This window comes from Trachypithecus francoisi, unplaced genomic scaffold (genome assembly GCF_009764315.1).
Source record: "Trachypithecus francoisi isolate TF-2019V2 unplaced genomic scaffold, Tfra_2.0 Lachesis_group10, whole genome shotgun sequence".
Lineage (NCBI taxonomy): Eukaryota > Metazoa > Chordata > Mammalia > Primates > Cercopithecidae > Trachypithecus > Trachypithecus francoisi.
Genome location: NW_022681455.1, coordinates 127,025,725 through 127,042,705, shown reverse-complemented (window position 1 = coordinate 127,042,705; position 16,981 = coordinate 127,025,725). Strand labels below are relative to the sequence as shown.

Below are 16,981 nucleotides of genomic sequence, written 5' to 3'. Positions count from 1 at the left end.
ATTTACCGGAATCACACTTCTATCAATGCAGGGTGTCTGATGCTGGGCATAAGAATGCTTCCATTCGAAACTCACATACTGACACTCCTGGAACACAGAGTTTCATGGAGAGGAGTCGTGTCTTTTAGGTGAAATATATACTTCAATATATACACTTCACCAAAATATTAACAACAAAACGTTTCCCACTTTTTACTTCACATATAATTATTTAAAACAAAATATTTCCAAAACCCAGATTCCCGGAATCTGGAGAGGGAAAAGATTTTAGCATGCTTGGAAGAGTCATTTATAAATTGATTTCACCGTTGACCAGATAGTTTTGTCTATCATTTTTAAATGAAATGATTACTTTCTTAAACCAAGATGCTCAGGCTCACACACAAATACATACACACAAATACACACAAACACACACACTGCACTTACACACATACACCCAGATGGAACTCTGTGTTACTAAGGGTATGGTTTGAAGGGTCAGCACAGCCCTGGCCATGAGGGGCTTATCAGCCTGCCTGCTTTAATTCAACTGATTGACCAATTCCGTTAAAACAACAACAGTGCAATTATTTGGCGGAATTGAGCAATTCTTTGAGCCGAACTTGTCTACCATGAAGATAGAGGGAAAAGGGAACAGCAACAGCAAAAGGGAAGGGAGGACCTGAGACCAGTCCCCCCACTGTAAGCTCCAAGGGGTTCAGATCAGAAGCTTCCAGAAGGTTCAGATCAGATGGGATGGGCTTCCTCCTCCCCACCTTCCATCACAACAGATACGGTGCAGAGAGGTGACATTATTCCTGAGGAAGAGAAAAGCCACCTGCCTGAGGGAGAAAGGTTTTTGCTGGGCTTTGATGTGGCTGGGGAGGTTGATTGAAACATCATTTTGGAGAAGTCTTATTTACTATTATGTATAGATCATCGAGAGTACACCAAGGCCTCTGCGAAGCTACTACCAAAAATCCCAAAATAAATCCCTTCCAGTCATGCAGCAATCACAGACGGAATTCTGAGAAACCAGTCCTGAGGGAGAAAGGAAAGTCAGTGCAGAGCCAGCTCAGGGCTGCAGCTTCCAATACCAGCGCCTCCACTTCAAAACGGTGCTAGAAATGGACTTTACATGATTTTTTAAAAATTCACAGGAATGGTTTACAAAGTAAGATGTGTTTCTTGTAGATTACCTGGACCATATACAACTGCACAAGGGGAGAGGAACATGACAAAGCCACCACCAGGAGACCCACTTGCCACAGTTTGGTGTTTTGGTGTGTAAGTTACACACACACACACACACACACACACGGGAGTGTGCATGCTTGGAGCACTGCCTGGCATCCCGTCAAGCACCCAGGAAGCATTAGCTGTTGTTATTCCTATTAGTTCTTTTACCATGTCCTTATAAGAACGGGATCACATTTTGCAAGTGCTGTTTTGCAAATTACTTTCTTCATTTAGCTGCCTGAACATCTCCCTTCACCCTTCAGTATTTTTCAACAACGGAATCGTTCATGGCAGTAAAACAGAAAGCCACCTTAAAACCTTCAGCCTTCAGCCTTGCTGGGATCTGGAGGGGTGTGAGTGCCCCGCGGGTGGGCAGGCATTTCAGGGCTCCATGCATGGGCTTCGGAAAAGTGGCAAGCCTGAGGTGTTTTGGTAAATTGGCCATAAATCTGTGCAATTCAGTGAATGTGGTTGTTTATTTGAAGCCATGTCATCTTCTGCAGGATGCTCTCCAGGAGAAGGAAGACACAGGAGCAGAGTAGTGGGGACCTGGAGCGGCTTGGATTTTTGTGGCTGTGGTTGAGCTAACAGCAAAGACTTGGGAGCTGCCTCCCTTAGGGGAGACTCCAGATGGAATTGTCAGCTGTGGCAGACCCAGGGCAGGCAGGCTGAGTTCTAGGGGAGGGAGCAGTTCCAGTGGACGGAGCACCACCTCCTGCCCAGGCACCCCCATCACTGTAGGTAGAGCAGTGGCTTACCACCAAACACAGTCCCCAGTGAGAGGCAAGAAAACCGAATTTCAGTTCACTTCCGCATCGTGGATCAAGTCGTAAATACTGTAACAAGAATGACACTGACCATCCCTGCCTACGAACCAAGCAGTGTTCTAAACTCTTGCTTGAACTCAATTTGCAACCACCCTTTGGGGCAGGTAGGCATGTCAGGGGCTTCTCTGTACAGCACAGAGACTGCCTGCAGATTCCATATCATCTGAGGTTGCACAGAATTCCATTCCACCCCCAAGCACCCATCCTTGTTCATTTTATTTGAAAAAAAAAAAAGCCCAAAATATTACTCTTTTGTCCCCTCTTATTACGAAACGATGAATGCTCAGTGCCCACGTTTCAGGCATCACAAAGAAATGACTTAAGATCAAGGTCAAGAGACTATTCTGTCCCCACTGACCCAGAGATGACCATTGCTGATGCTCTGGGACTCCTTTTCAAGATGCTGTCCAGGGAGGGATGAAGTCAGAGTTTTGATCTCTTTAAAGTTTGATTTCTTTACCAAAGTACCGCGTTTCTATACCATCTGTCCTGAAAGTGTCTTTGGCTGGGCTCACCATGTTCCCTGGCCTGTGGCCCTCTGACTGGAAATGGGTTTTAATGAAACAAAGGGAAGGGGAGGGCGGGCAGACTGGAGAAGTTTGTAGCCTGTTTCTGGTTTTCTGCGACTTTCATTCTGGCCCCTCCTGGCTCTGTCATCCCCCTGTCCCACCGGGACGCTGTCAGTGGGGGCTCTAACAGCATGGCCCAGACCAGACCTAGCCCAGCAGGTCCACACACACGGGCTGGCTCAGCACTGACCCCGTCTTCTCTTCCTCCCCACGGAGGGATCCCAGAGTAAACCTGAGGAACTCCACCTTTACAAGGTGATTTTCAGGGCTCAATAAACTTTGCTTCTCTGGCCACCTCCTTAATCCACTGCAGCCTGTTTCTATTTCTAGCCTGAAAGAAACCCCACAAATATTGTCTCTTTCTTCATCTTCCTCCCTTTCCAATGATAATACCGGACAAAATGGGACTATCTGTAATTTTTGCCCATTTTCTTAGGAATTTCTCCCCTCTACTTAAAAATAAATAAATAAATAAATCACACACACACACACACACACACACACACACACACACACCATGAACTGAGTCAGGGTTCCCTCTGATCAGCCGCACCGCGCTCTTTCTTTTGTCTGAAAGGGGCTGGATAATGACGGTTGTGCTTCTGGGGTGAGAGGTGTGGTGTAGGGGGATTCGCAGCGGACGCTGCAGCAACTGATGGGGGGTCCTGGTCCTCCGATGACTCCTCGGACGAGGAGCTCTGAAGGGAGGCTTGGAGGCGTCTCCACTGCCCATGGGGCCCAGCAGCGCGGTGCCCGGGGTCCGCCCGGACCTTCCCCTCCACCAGCCGGCGGGCCCACAGCCTGAAGGCGGCTGGTACCGAGGGGCCCCGGCAGGAGCCGATGGGCTGTGAGCGCGCTGGCGGGGGGCGCAGGAAAATGGAGAGGGGACAGGGGAGAGGGAGAGGAAGGAGGAGGAGAGGGAAGCCTGGAGAAGAGGAGAGCGCAGAACTGAAGAGCGGGGCAGAAAACAGAGGGAGAGTTGCAGGGCGGGCTGAGCTGCAGCGGAGCGCGGGAGTGAGCAACGGCGGAAAAGCTGGGGTTGGGGGCCCAGGAGGACGTCGCGGACGAGGGGCGGTGGTGAGTGCAGCCCAAGGGCGCACCGTCCCTGCAGCAGCTTCGCGGGCGGAACAGCAGGGAGGAGGGAGCCTCGGGCGGGCGGTGGGTTTCAGAGGAGGGAGGGGCGAGAGCTGCAGGGCACAGAGGGGCAGAAGGACAGGGAGGCGGGGAGAAGGTAGGGAGCGGTTCTGGGGAAGTACTTCGCTTCCGAAACCGCCCAGGTCTCAGGCCTCACGGGCATCCCCCTCCTCCCAGATCCCGGTCTTGGGTCCCTGGACCCAGATCCCGTGGAAGACGACACACGCGCCCCAGACCTCCGCGGCGGCGGCTGCCCCCACACGTGTCGTTCGGCTGGCTCTCCCCTGCGAGGGTGGGGGTTTCTGGAGCCCTGCGCTCTTGGCTCCCCTCGCCCGCAGCGCCCCTGCGGCCCCCCTCCCGCTGTCCTGGGATCCCGAAGACGCAGGACGACCTCCGTGCGTGAAGGGGCGGGAGGCGCGTAGGGCCCCTGGGGCACGCCTGCTCACTCAGCCCTTCCAGTCTGGGGTCTTCACTGATGCCCACTTTACAGGGCGAGGGCATCAAGGCCCTGAGACGGGAGAAAGGGTAGGCCTCGCAGGTGCACATGGGAGAGGCTGCACCTAAGCCTCTGGACCAGCCTGCGCCAGCCCTGGACCACCAGGACGCAGGGCCCGAGAGGGGTGACAACGGGGCGACCTCACCTGTAACAAGTGAACACGCGTTGACACCCCCGCAGACTCCCGTGTTCCGACGGCGGAGTCATATGACTCGTCCTGATGCTTAATAAACACAGATCCCAGAAGGAGCCTGGACCTCCTGGATCCAACCTATTGGATCAGAACCTCCTGGGCAGCGGCGCAGGGATCTGGATTTCCAGTGCATGCCCTGCGGTGACCCTCACTCCAGAAAGCTCAGGCCCCACTGAACTCCAGTGTTCTATCTCCAGACATGGATTACACCCGGGTCTACACAGCGAGACAGCCAAGCTGTGCTGCGCCACCAGGTTGAGGGTGGTGATGAGGTTAGTCTCAAATCCGAGACCAGTGGGGCTTCATTGCTCTGTTTTAGCCAAGGGGCTATTGGATTTTTCCCCGAGGGGTCAAGGGTCTTTCCACTGTCCTATTCAAAGTGTTTTAGGGTGAAATAATCATGATAATAGTCACAGTACCTGCTACAAATGGAGCAGGCGCTTACTGTAGTCTAGAGAGCTATGGACTTTTGTGAATATTCTGTTTTAATCCTCACGATTAACCTTGGGAGGAAGGTACTATTTATCATCTCACTTTACTGATATGCAAACTGAGGTGCGACCAGGTTATTTTATTTTCTCCAAGTCCTGAACTGGTGAGTTGGGGCTCCCCAGGTCTACCCACAGGTACCCACCTCCCTCCGGAAAGTGTGGACAGCACAGTGGTGAGTGGGGCCAGTCCAGGAAGGGGGACTTTGTGCTTTCACAGGAAGGGGTCTCAGAGGCCTAGCATCCGGGTGTCCACCCAGGAAGGTGGGTGGGGCACAAGGTGGTCTCTGTGGTCCCTGCAGCTGCTGGGAACCCAGATGAAAGGCAAGAGTGTGGAGCACAGACCTGCCATCTCTGCAGAATGTCCTGGAGGGTACGAGGAGCTAAAACTACATGGAGCTGGGTGGGCCCGAATGAGGAGAAGGGAATAGGGGAGGGAGATTCATGAACTAAGTCCAGAGGTGGGGGATGGGAAGGGGAGGAAGGAGGTGATGGCTTTGGAACAGCGCTTCTGAGAGGCAGGCATTAGGTCTTAGCACCACAGCATGCCTTTGGGAGTCTCAGGTTCCACATAGGAACCCTGAAACGAAACAGGGAACTCCCTAAAGTGGCACTGCATATACTCTCCAGGTTTCTGGCAGCTCAGCCGTTGGGCCCAGGGTGCCTTCCTGTGCCCAATCCCTGGCACCCTTCCCACACCACCCCCACCCCCATAATGCAGCAGCTGAGAACCTCCATCTCACAGATGGGGAAACTGAGGCCCAAAGAGGTTGAACAGGGAGCTGATGGCCTGGAGCTTGCCTCTTTCCAAGGCTGTGAGTTGAATGGAATGGTCCGGAAGCTAGAGGTGTTCGCTGTGGATCACCACGCTAACACCAAAACAGCAGCGGCATGACATTTATCAGATTCCTCCGAAATGCTGAGAACTGTGCTCACAACTTTGCATTTTTATCTTATTAAATTTTCATGACAATCCTATGAAGCACTCTTAGTCTCCCTGATTCACAGAAGGGGAAACTGAGGCTCCACCTGGAGGCCATTTCCTGTGCTGGCTCTTCAAGAGTCTATACTGGTGCTTCCAGCAGAGGCCCAGGTTCTCCTCCTGGCATCTTACCCTGCCTCCCCCATGACCGGCTGAGTTCTAGTTGGGCAACTTTCATGAGACAGGGTAGCAGACGGGCATCTAGTACCCAGATCTCAAAGTGAGTCACGCCTGCCTCAGGGTTCTTGCCATACCCCGGAGTTTCTGCACCTGGAACCTCTGGCTCCTACTCTTTAATTTCCTCCACAGCCTCTTACCCAGATATTTTTAAATGGAGAGATTTTAAAAAATTTTAATGGGAAGAGTTAAAACTTTTAAAATGGGGCCATTGAAAGATGGCGAGAGGAGAAGGGAGAGGATTCCACCTTCTCCTCTTACAAGAACTGTGTCATGTCTTCCTCTCCTTGTTAAGAGAGTTAAATAGCAGTTTGTGAATAGTACCTGGAGACCCCAGGATGCCAAATTAGTTGATGTGTGTTAATTAGCTCCTTGGGAAACACCCAACACAAGAACATTTAACGTCAGTGAAATCCGCATTATGTAGCTAATAGGGACACAGACTCTGAACTCCTCCTGGCCTGCCTGCCTGCATATGGCAGTTCAGTCTCTGTGACCTTCGAGGTCACGGCCGCTGCCAGCAGTGGGGTTGGGAATCTGGCACGTGGAAGGCTCCTTGGGACCTCCCTGGCTTTGGCTGCAATCAGGGCTGAGGTTGGGACCGGACCGCTCAATATTGTGTAGAGCTCACCAGAGGTTCCGTGAACATTCAGAAGAAACAAATGCTGTCAAAGGTATTTCCCTCGGCCTGGGCGGTGCCTCACCCTGTCATGTCAGCACTTTGGGAGGCTGAGGTGGGTGGATCACGAGGTCAAGAGATCGAGACCATCCTGGCCAACATGGTGAAACCCTGTCTCTATTAAAAATACAAATATTAGGCCGGGCGCGGTGGCTCAAGCCTGTAATCCCAGCACTTTGGAAGGCCGAGACGGGTGGATCACGAGGTCAGGAGATCGAGACCATCCTGGCTAACCTGATGAAACCCCGTCTCTACTAAAAAATACAAAAAACTAGCCGGGCGACGTGGCGGGCGCCTGTAGTCCCAGCTGCTTGGGAGGCTGAGGCAGGAGAATGGCGTAAACTCAGGAGGCGGAGCTTGCAGTGAGCTGAGATCCGGCCACTGCACTCCAGCCTGGGCGGCAGAGCGAGACTCCGTCTCAAAAAAAAAAAAAAAAAAAATACAAATATTAGTTGGGCGTGGTGGCGTGCACCTGCAGTCCCAGCTACTCAGGAGGCTGAGGCAGAAGAATCACTTGAACCCGGGAGGCAGAGGTTGCAGTGAGCCAAGATCATACCACTGCCTGAAGACACAGCAAGACTCCATCTCAAAATTTAAAAAACAAAAAAGGTATTTCCCTTGAAATGCAGATGAAGTACACCATGTCTTTGCTTGGGAAAAGACAGAAGTGAGAATCCCGTTTTCTTGAAGATTCAGTGTAATTAGTGTGAGCCTAGGATAATGGAATGTCCTCAGAGAGCGTAACACGTTTTCACAATAACATACTGAGTGTTATGGAGGATTCTTTCTGTTCTAGTTGTTATTGTTATGTGAAAATTACCCAAAAACTTAGTGGCTAGAACTATATGATGTTGCTCATGGTTTTGTGGATTAGAAATCCAGGAAGGTCTCAGCTTGGTGGTTCTCACGAGGGGTCTCTCATTTGACTGTGGTCAGATGTTGACCGGGTTGGCCATTCTAGATGACACATGTTTATAGCTGCTAGTAAATGCTGGTTAATGTCTGAGAGCCCGGTTGGAGTACGGATTGGGGCACCCACACATGGCCCCCCTGGCACAGCAGCCTCAGGGCTGTGGGACTTCTTATGTGGCAGTGGCTTCCCCCAGGGCGAGTGTCCCAGAGGACCAGGCAGAAGTTGTGTGGTATTTCATAAACTGGCCTGAGAAGTCACACAGGGGCATGAATTCATTTAACCCTCCCCAACAACCTACAAGGAAGGTGCCATCTCATAGCAAGAACACTGAGGCCCAGCGAAGCTAAAGTACTTGCCGGGGTCTTAGGACCTGCAAGTGGCCGTTCTGAGTATCAAATCAAGGAGACTGACTCCAGACACTTGGATTTAACCACCACACCAGCAGCATTTCAGGCAAAAAATCACCTCTGTCACCTCTATCCAACAGTATTGCAGGCGAAAGAAGGGCAGAGGGAGGAGGATTCAAGGTTCCCAGAAACCCGCAGTTTATGCTTCATTGACCAGAACTGTGTCACAGAGCCACTTGTAATTTGGAGGAATCTGGTGGCATTCGTGCGCTCAGCTGGGCTTATTGCTCCCCTCAAACAAAACTAGGGTTCTGTTAGAAAAAGAAGAGTGGAGAGTATCGTGGGGCAGTGAAGAGTGGCTGACACGTAGCCCGTTTATATTTCTGGGTCTCGTTTTCCCTAGGTTCACCCTATAGTAGTCCTCAGAGCCCAGAACTCAGATCTTTAGAAGAGATTTGGCTCATACAGATGGGGAGGGGCTGGCTCAGTGGCCAGCTGGAAATGTGGGTGACTGAGGGTGGAGGCCCGGTCTTAGCCGTCAGTCAAATGTGTGAGCAGCGTCAGGTGTTCTCAACAGCTCCCATTCCTGTGAGCACGTGGCACCTGGATCCATCATCAAAAGGGCCAGGCAGACAGCCTGGTCACCCTTGGCTGAAGCACGGGAACTGGTGTGCAGAGCTGTGCGCTGGCTCGGGCAGGCATCTGCGGCAGTGACAGTGCTCCAAGAGGTCCTTCTAGCCTCCTTCCAGCTGGCCCAGAGCACCCCATGCCTGCGGCATGCCACCCCAACATGAGCAATGCTCTGTAGTCCCCTTCTTTTAACCGTTCTACTTCAGAGCTATGTTGAGCTCATTGTGTTTTGACATTCTAGGGAGGAAAAAAACCACTTAATTATCTGATTTCTAAAGCTGCTCTTCCTTTCAAAAGGATTAAGGTCTTTAAAGCTGACATCCCCTGCAGGCTGGCTGGGTCTGAGAGAAAGTGATTGGAGTTAGAAAGTCCTCTGTCATCTCAAGAGAGCCACTTAACCTTGGGGAGCCTTCATTTCATCATCTGTAAAATGGGTATAGGACGCCTTCTTAAATTTAGCTCCAACCCAAGGGGGCTGGTGGCACTTGTCTGCTCCTTTCTCAGCAGGCATGATTGTCTCCTGTCCTGGCAACCATTGGATCTGGCAACGTGAGCTCGAAGCTCGTTTCTGTAGCTGATCGTTTAGGGAGAGCCTGAATGTGCAAACAGAGCAATGGAACTCTCGGATGGAACTCCAGCCTCTCATTTTCTGGTCAAGTGGCCCTGGTCATTTGACTTCTCAGTTTCTGTTTGGAGATGAGCCTTCAGTGGCTGTTCTGGGCTTCTCTATGGGAGAGACATGGCCTTACTGGGGAGAGCAGCTGGGGATCTGGTCTCCAGGCTGGGGAGGCAGAGGAAACATCCTGTCTGCACTTACATATTTACTTATCTGAATAGCTGCTATCTGAGCATGAAACAAAACAGCAGTAAGATCTTTCAAAAAAGTGAAATGAAAAGCAATGGCTGCACCCCAAGCCCTGCTCTCAATAAGCCAGTGTCTGGAGCTTGGAATGCCATGCGCCTGCCCCCGGCAGCCCTGTGCTTGGTTCACCAGCTATGAAATGTGTTTCACACCGAACAGATGCACGTGGCTGGTGGAATGTGCATTCAGCTGCCTTTTGCATCTGAACAGAATTCAACTGCCTGTGAATGTTGCTCTGAGCAGATTAGCAATGATGATTCTTTTTCAAATTCACTCTCCTCACCTCTCCACCGGTGCACACAGATGCTCCTGCTGAAAGCTGCTGATGCTAGCAACTTGACCATGATGTTAGCTCTTCTTCCTGGAGATGCTTGAGACCGGGGAATGCACTCGGGAATGTACTAACCAAGTTGCTGAGGTTTGACTCTGTGTCCCCACCCAAAGCTCATCTCAAATTGTAATCCCCACATGTCAAGGGAGGGACCTGGTTAGAGGAAATTGGATCATGGGTGTGGTTTCCTCATATTGTTCTTGTGATAGTGAGGGAGTTCTCATGAGATCTGATGTTTTAAAAAGTGGCAGTTTTGGCCGGGTGCGGTGGCTCACACCTGTAATCCCAGCATGTTGGGAGGCCGAGGCGGGCAGATCACCTGAGGTCCGGAGTTTGAGACCAGCCTGACCAACATGGAGCAACCCCATCTCTACCAAAAGTACAAAATTAGCCAGGCATGCTGGTACATGCCTGTAATCCCAGCTACTGGGGAGACTGAGGCAGAATTGCTTGAACCCAGGAGGCGAAGGTTGCAGTGAGCCGAAATCACGCCATTGCGCTCCAGCCTGGGCTACAAGAGCGAAACTCTGTCTCAAAAAAAATAAAATAAAATAAAAAAGGGGCAGTTTTTCCTGCACTTTCTCTCTCTCCTACCACCATGTAAGATGTGCTTTGCTTCCCCTTTGCCTTTCCCCATGACTGTAAGTTTCCTGAGGCCTCCCAGCGATGTAGAACTGTGAGTCAATTAAACTTCTTTTCTTTATGAATTACCCGGTCTCAGGTTTTTTTTTTTTTTAGAGCTGTGTGAAAATGAACTAATACACGTGTTCTCCCTGATGTCGAGAGACCATCAGGGGAATAAGCCACTTTACATCAGTGCTGTTGAACATTTGATGCCAATTCTTCACCAGTCAGCTGTCTCCTTTATTCTCTTTCAGTGGCCAGTACCAAGCTGCTGTTTGAACTAGTGCATAGAAATATGCACATATTAGGGAATTAGGCCAAGTTAGAGGGTGATGGAAACATGTTTTCGCTAATAAATACATACATGCATACATACATACATAAATTAATAAGGATGATATCCAGATCCATCCACAATGAGCTTCGTGTCAAATCGTTTCTGACTCAACGATCACCAAGGTCACTCCTGGCTAACTTTAGGTTCAGCAGTTCTACATTTTGCCAAATTAACTGCAGCACATTTAATCATTATTAAGCAAGTATACTTTCCAAAGGGGAAAAAAGCATGTTTAAGTAATTAACGTACATGGCGAATATGTTGGAAGATTATACGAGAAAAATACTTTCAGTTCCTTGAAAAGCCTGAATTTTAATAGGAAAATAATTAACAAAGAATAAGGATGTTATGAAAATCCTGTACATCAACTAACATTGTTATGCATAGTGCCTATATTATACTGTATCTCATATGCATTGTAATGCAATAATTATTATAACTCATACTGACTAATTGTGTGACAATGTTAATTATAACTTACATTGATTAGTTGCCTATTAAATGCTATGCACTTTACTTCTATCTCCATATATAAGCCTTGTGCTAGCCCTATGAATTAGATGCTATTATTATCATCTCCATTTTATGTGGGGGGGCACTGAGGCCCAGAGTGAGTAACTCATGTATTTAAGGTGGCAGAGCTGGGATTTGTATGTCATCTCTGTACCTGAACCCCTAACCTGCAAGTCATAATAGGCAACCAATCAATGTAAGTTATAATTAATATTGTCACATATATCTATTATTAAGTTATAGTAATTTTTACATATTATGTGCATTATAATGTATATGAGATACATGATAATATGTGCACTATGCATAACAATGTTTGTTGATGTATAGCTACATCTGTAGGATGCTGTCCATAGACAATCATTTAAAACTGTATTCCTGGCTAGTCCAATGGCAGTGGATTTCAGAATGTATTAACATTAGTGTCACTAAAGTTGGTATACAATCCCTCACTGCTAAATTTGACTGGCTAAAAAATAATTGAAAAAAAAAACTGTATTCCTGTTTCATAAATTTTCATGTAGACATTTTTCATATATACTCAGCTGCACCTGCTCCTAATGTTAATGCAAACAAACACCAGATAATTCAATTCAGGACAAACCTAGCAAGGATCACCAGAAGCCAGGCAGATTTCCTCATCCACTCAGGGCAGTCTGAAATGGACCGGGTAATGCTCCCACCCTCTGGTTCTCAGCATCTTGTTCTCCAGAGGGCCCACCTGAGGATATAAATCCAAGGTGCACACATGCTTCATTCATTCATTTATGCCAGAAACATGTATTGCCTGCACTGTCCATGGGCAGCATTGCACTTGCCAGCGCTTGTACAGAAAGAGATTAAGTTTCTGCCTCCTCCCCCTGGGAGCATCCACACAGCCAACTAAAGAGACAGGCCTTTGGCCAACCAACCCCAGAACGTGCACAAGCATAGATCATACACAAGGAGGGGACATGGCCTTTGCCAGGGGAAAAAGATGACAGGTCACATCTTTGAAAGAGAGGAGCATGGGAGGTGCTGAGCAGTGGGAACAGAATTGTGGGCTGGAAGGTAAGGCTCAGTCACCTGTGGCTCTGGGTTCCAGACTTTGGGATTTCACAAATCTTGATAAGTTCCCTTCAAACGGAAAAATACATAACTTGGGGGAGCTAACTAGAGTTGTCAGACTTTTGCTTTTGTTTTTGCCAACTGTGGACCTTCAATTTACTCACTGCTGTTTCATAAAATGGCAGGCTAGTGCTTCCAAATTAGAATGGGCAGGTCTCACAGTGCCTCCCTTATGCACCTGCCCTCTGTCAGGCTGGGCTTCTCTCTGGGAGAGACATGGCCTTGCTAGGGAGAGCAGCTGGGGACCTGGTCAGAGGTAAGAACAGAGGGCAGGGAGTAAGGGACCACCACAGCCTCACTGTGACAGTTGGCCTGCCCAGCTCAAATGGCCAGCACCTGCTTTTCTTTGCATGGGGCTGCCTCTCGATTTTGCCACTTGCACAGCGAGCTTGAGTTCCTGGGAGTTCACGCATGCACACATGCATGCACGTGCACACGTAGGCACCAGCAATCTTTGAGCAATGACCACCTGGAGTTGGTGTATTGCAGCTGCATCTCCTGGGGAACTCTGAGCATCTGTCTACACTGGCTCCCAGGGTTTCAAGCAGGGGTGAATTCAGCGCCCACTTTGCTAAGCAGGCCAATGGCTGCTCACTATCAACTGCCCTCTGTTCTCATTTCTCTTCCTCACCCATGCATTCACTTTCCCGGGATCGTCAGCTAAACAAACTTGGTTCCTCTGCCTCTCTTGGGAGGGGACCCAAATTAAAACAGTCCCGCAAAAATGTGGCCACCTATCTCAGGCACAAAGGCTTCCCTCAGACCAGCCCTCCATGTGAGATGCTCCTAAGAAGGAAGCAAACATTTAGTACCCACAGCCTCCTGGCGACTTTCATAGTGAAAACTGTCCCACGTGAAACGCAGGGAGTGTCGTGGAAATAACCTTCCTGGAAGTTACCCAGCTCCAGGTTCTGGAATCTTCGGGAGAGTTTTGTTCTTAGCAAAAGGAGACCTGCCCAGCTGGCCAGGGTGCTTGGCTGTGAGGAATAAATGCACGGATTTTGTGAGAAGGCACTTTTAGCTGACATTGGAAAGGGGGTCCTGGTAGGGGCCAGCTGTTTCTCTTAGGTGGGGGCTCCCTCCATGCTGGGGAGTGTAGAGACCCTGCTCAGCCAGGCTGGGCATTATAAGGAACTCATCTCACCAGACATTTACAAGCAAGTCTCCATGCTTGGGCACTGTGGAAGGACTTATGGGCAATGCACACTCTCATCCTGATGATGACAGAGGCAAGATTCCTTGTTTTGGTCTCACAGTCTTGATAGGCTGCAGTGACACAGAGCCAGCAGTCCGGCTTAGGGCTGTGCTGGGTAGGCTCTGTGTGCATCATTAACATTAGGAAGTGGAATTTACTGCACTGGATAGCTCAACAACCAACTACAAAGATGGAAAACCAGGCTCAGAACAAAACACAACAAAGCAGAGATATGCCAGAGTCTAGGAGAAAATAACTATCTGATGGTCTCTGCAGGTCCCCACTGCAGGCATTTCTTGTATTTAGTTTAATACATATGTATATAGTGCTTTTTATTACTTACACATGTGTGTGTTTAATTCTCGTAACAACCACATAAGGTCAGTAATATTTTTATTTTCATATTATAGAGAAGGGAATTGAGGTGCAGAAGAGTTTACAATACTTGCCTAAGGTTACCAGCAACTAGTGTAAGAGGCAGCAGAGTCAGGATTTAAACTCAAGCTGTCTGTCTCTGGAGCATCATTTCTTTTTCCGTATTAAAATAAAATAAGAAATGAGGGATCTGGGTTTAGCTCCATGAAGGCCTCCTGAAGTCTTTCTGTTCCACTTTGCAAGCTTCTTTCTTTAAGATCTCATGATCCAAGAAGGCTGCTGGAGCTCCATCCATTGCATCCACATTCCAGGCAGAAAAAAGTGGTAATGGGAGGAGAAAGATAAAAGGCAGCCTTATCAGATGAGTCAACTCTCTGAGATATTTTCTTGGAAGTCCTACACAATAAATAGTTTTTGCTTATATCTCAACAGCAATAATGCATAAGATAAGGAAAGTATATAATAATGATAATAAATAGAAACCCTTACACCTATCTCTTTCCTCTTTCTGGAGCCAGGTAGTAAGAACCACCTGAAATTATAATAAAATTTGCCATAGTCTTGTTCATACATAAATACCTACATTTCAAAATGTTTTGGGTAACTGGCCACCATAATCGCTCTAATTATGGAGGCAAGGAGCACGATTCCTGGGATGCTGGTGGATGTTAAATAAGTAGAGTGAGCTGGTGGAAACCTTCCAGTTTCTGTATTGAGGTTAAATCGGCATTTGCAGTTTTCTGTGGCAAGGCTTGCTTTCAAGTTCTCATCGGTGTAATTAAGCCAGTGACTTTACAAAGCAGAACACCCCTGTTTACATTTACAATCAGGATACCCAGCAATCCCCTCCTCCAGCCCTGGGAAGGTGTGAGAGCTACACACACAGCCCCCTGCTTTGCGGCTGGGTCAAACAGGCATGCCCTTGCCAGCTGGGAGAGAACGATTCTAAGGGAGTACACAGAAAGAGAAAAACTTTCAACTCCACCCAAGCTAGATCTTCACAGCTTTAATCTTGTTCTTGTTTTGTTTAAAAAAATTGTGATTTACAGAACACAGCATACAACCAACATACAACGTAACTTTAAGCACCAAATCATTTCAAGTGGATGCATTTGTCCATTGGGACCACTTCACCCAGTGTCTCTGGGACCTTCAGGGACTCGGGGTAAGCAGGATGCTGGGGCTGTCTGGCACCGAGTTCAGGGTAGGCTCCACCTAGCTGATGCCCCGCTGACCTTGGGGGAGTGAGACCCTTGCCAGCCATCCATGGACAACATTCAGCAGTTAAATCTGAATCTCGATACTGCCTCTAGCTAGCTGCGTCCTGTTGGGCAAGGTGGCTTAACCTTTCCAGACCTCAGTTTCTTCACCTATTCATGGAAATGGTCATGGACTCTTGTGACCCATTGTAAGCCAGTGCTGTTACCATCCATTGTATTTCGACTGGCTATGAAGCTGTGTAAAAACAATGCATAAAACAGAATTGCTAGGGTGCAAAGAGCTTTCCCTCTCCCCACAAACCCTTCCTTCATCCTTGCATTTTTCCAGTTCCCCATTTTGAGCTGTCTCCTCTCCCCCAGGATGTGCCTTCTAGATGGGAGTATGGAGAGTTGACTGAGAGGGATACCACCCCTGCCCTTGCTGGACAGCCCTACATGTTTCCAGTTGAGTCCAGCTTAAGGAGGGCACAGTGACATCACGAAGGGTGCACACACCATGCTGTGTAGGAAGGCTCAAACGCCTGGGTGAAAAGTGCTTAAAGCAAAAAAGGTTGGAGTGTTGTCAAATACAGTAATTTTAGAAAGAGTATTAAAGAGTCTTGTCAATGCCTATATATTGACGTCCCCTGGGGTTTTAAAATTTGATTTCCTTGGCTGAGAATTCAGTTCTTGGCTTAACCACAACCTCATGAAATATTAACAATTTCTCCACTGGAAATCGTGTGTGTGCGTGTGTGTGCATGTGTGTGTGTGCGTGTGTCAAAGAGAAAGAGAAAGAGAGAGCGTATGCATACGCATGCTCACATAGTTTGGTTCTAGAAAATTCTATAACAATTAACAATTTCCAGCTGAAAATTGTGTGTATATGTGTGCATGTGAGTGTGTGAATAATAAAATTGTGTGTATATGTGTGCATGTGAGTGTGTGTATGAATAATAAAAATAATACAATTATTCTAGAAAATTCTAAGAAAATTCTAGAAAACACCATGTTAATGAAGCCTAAGAATGCTATTGCTATGTGCCAGGACCCCAGCTATGCCCCCTGAATCTTCATGACACCCACTCAGGTGGTGATTGTCTTTACTACTGTTACAGAGATGAAGAAAGTGAGGTCAGACAGGAACTCTGAGGCTCACCAGGGTCACATGGCTGGATCCTGTCCCAGGGTCTGTGCTGCCTTCTAGTACCAGGGCAGTAACAGGGTAGGGTTTTATCCAGAAGGATAGTGCCCCAGTTCTGGAACTCCCTCCAGGAGGCTCATCCCTGTCTGGGAAGGGCCTACACCTTCCTCTATAGTAAATGAGGGCAGGCCCACACTCCCACATTCCCCTGACGGGCTGCTAAGGCCCACTGCGGCTGCCTTTCAGCACCAGGGAGCTCAGGGCACTTGAATTCCTAGGCATTGTGCCGCAGTCCTTCATCTCTGACCCTTTTCTGGCACCAGAAAACTTAGGGCGATCCCTTGCTCTCTTTCCTCTGTCAGCAGCTATGGGACGAGTCTGGCTTTGGTGCACGAGCACCACCACTTTCTCAGGCACAGAGTGCAGGAAGGGCACTCCCTGGCCACTCTTCTCCTGGCACATTTGTGTACCTAGGCATGCTCTGACAATGTCTTCCCTCATCAGACCCTTAGGCTGGAAAGAACTTCCAATCCTGCAGAGTTCATTCACTCAAGGGCAAGAGAAGTCACTCAAGACTTCTCCTGCCCTGACCCCAAGATGGAATCAGGGTCATTTTATGGATATTTGCTGTAGGAATG

The 16,981-nt window shown here is 48.6% G+C and overlaps 1 long non-coding RNA gene across 1 annotated transcript in view; it reads right to left on the bottom strand.

Moving 5' to 3' along the window:
* Positions 1–444: 444 nt before the first annotated feature.
* LOC117088158 overlaps positions 445–16,981 on the bottom strand; it is a 110,107-nt gene continuing 93,570 nt past the window's right edge. The window contains exon 4 of the long non-coding RNA XR_004439019.1: positions 445–800. This is a non-coding gene — a long non-coding RNA (uncharacterized LOC117088158). The remainder of the gene's footprint in view (positions 801–16,981) is intronic.